The 2500-nt window shown below is 37.5% G+C and overlaps 1 protein-coding gene across 2 annotated transcripts in view; it reads right to left on the reverse strand.

The window, feature by feature from the left end:
* LOC119571986 overlaps positions 1–2500 on the reverse strand; it is a 109458-nt gene that overhangs the window by 16726 nt on the left and 90232 nt on the right. The gene's annotated exons all lie outside the window — the stretch shown is intronic.

The following is a 2500-nucleotide window of genomic DNA, read 5'->3' on the forward strand; positions in this document are numbered from 1 at the left end:
TCTCTCATATGTAGTTAGGAGAAGTATTGAAGTATTTTCTGTAATTTTTTTGGATTTCCAAAATGAAAAATTTAAGTATGAGATCAATTATCCCAAAACCTTGGAAAAAAAAAGCTTGTCCAAACATTTTTCAAGTTTTCTAAACTATCCATTTTTTGCCTCAAAATATTTTTTTTTTTGCTTTCCATCTGGTAAAATATGAATCCTGGGTATAAAGTGACCATCCTATGTGTTTGCTCAATGATTCTACTGCCCCCACAGTTTGTGGGGGGATGTCAATGTGGGGCAAATTATGACCAAGTATGGGGCAAATAATGACCAAATTGTCATATTCATTATTTACCCCGCAATTCACTTTTACCTCAACTCTTTTTTCCCCACATATGATTTTTTACCCCAATCTTGGTCTTTTTTACCCCCAATGATTTTATTCACAACATAATTTATGTATATAAATATATTCTGGTATTCTGGTCTCCAGAACAATTGATAAAACCTGATCTAGGAAACTATACTGTGTAATCTAATCTACTAAATTCTATTTCCAGAGTAAATAGACAGGTGCATTTAATATAAGGCTATCACAGTATCATCTAAATCTATCAGAATGGTTACGGTACCTATAAAAAGAAAATGAAGCAATATAATGAAGTTACAATTGCAGTAGCAATTAATGATGTAATAGGAGATCATCTATCAAGAACTGCTAAGAAATATGGAATGAGTAGTGGAATGTTGTGGAAACCGTGTCCAGATGAAAAAATCTAATACTGAACACAAGGATATGGGTATATAAATGATTATATATATATATATATATATATAGATATATATATTATATATATATATATATATATATCTATATATTATATTATATATATAGTTTTCAGTTGTAAATGAACCTAGAATGGATACTGTACAAATGTAATATATATACTGTGTAGCCTATATGTACAGGTGTGTGTGTGTGTATCTTATCACCATTAATTATGTCACTTCAATCCCTTATGAACAGGGAAGGAAGATTTGTCTTGGTACAGAGTTGGAAGACAAGTTGAAGAATCTCCTTAAGAGATGGAAAGATGGGGCTAGGTCCCACCTTCTTGGAATTCCAGATATATACATGACTATGCTTCATTGCCAATTGAATAAGCAACTTGCGCAATCATCAAAGACAACGACCTGGATGTGATTGGGTTTAAAAAGCTTCTGCTCAGACATATTATGACATTAAAAAGGAGGACCCAATGCAGTGTGCCCGGTCAAGAGGGTTACTTCAGAGTCCATTTGTTATTTATGAATTTTACGACATGCTTTGAGAAGGAATGTCTGATCCCATATTCAAGGATCGTCCAGAGTGTAATTTATAACTTGGATAGAGAGGTTCCCATGCCCATCAAGTCCAAGACATTGGGTCAGGAGACAAACAGTGAGGCTCACACATGGCGCTAACAGAGAGAACATACCGTCCCTGCAACAGCTGTGCAGATGGTGCATGTCTTGATCCCCTTGTAGTTTTCAAGGGCAAGAAAATGCAGTCAACTTGGATAGGAGAGAAGCACTCCCAGGCACACAGTACGCTGTTACTGAATCTGGATGGATGACAAGTGCTGTGTTTTGAGGACTATTTTAAGACATTAGCAAAAGAACTGCTAACATCCGTCCATTACTGGTAATCCGGGTGGACATGCCATGGACATGTCTTGATCCCTTGTAGTTTCAAGGCAAGAAATGCATTCACTTGGATAGATAGAAGCACTCCAGGCCACATGTACCGCTGTTACTGACTGATGGATGACGTCTGTGTTTGAGGACCTATTTAAACATTAAAGCAAAAAGACTGCTAACACCCGTCATCTGGTAATCCTGGATGGACATCTAAGCCACACTTCACTGACCACTGGGAGGGGCATCCAGAGAATAATCTCATTAATCAAACTACCTCACATTGTACCGACTTGGCTTCATGGCCTTTAAGACGTTGACAGTGGTTCGCACCATGAATCAAACTATGTGCAACACTTCACCACTATGTGACAGACAACTGGGCACGAGAACCGCTTAGAAATACAGGATTTGTTACATGCATGTACATCTGAGCAAAGTCTTTCAGAAATAACATAAAAGCGGCTTCAAGGCAACTGCCTTAATGCCATTGAATAACACAAGTAAACAATGAGAGCTAGATCCTATCAAATTGGCAACATAGCAACTCATGGTACAAAGGATCCAACTAATAATAATGACCCATCCTTGAAGAATACCCGAACCAAATATCAGAGAGCCACAATGAACTCCCATTGAACCATGCTCAACACCAGTCCTACACACTCCTCACAGATTCAAAGCAGGCTGCAGCCACTGACATGACAGTCAATTCATTACTGTCAATAATCAAGATGCAGAGAACATACTTTGAGTAAATTCAGCACAGCAAACTGTTGATGAACTGCAAGAAGCCCCTTCAGGTAAGACTTTAGACTTTCTACATAACAAGAAG

Source organism: Penaeus monodon, chromosome 4, assembly GCF_015228065.2.
Source record: "Penaeus monodon isolate SGIC_2016 chromosome 4, NSTDA_Pmon_1, whole genome shotgun sequence".
In the NCBI taxonomy this organism is placed as follows: domain Eukaryota; kingdom Metazoa; phylum Arthropoda; class Malacostraca; order Decapoda; family Penaeidae; genus Penaeus; species Penaeus monodon.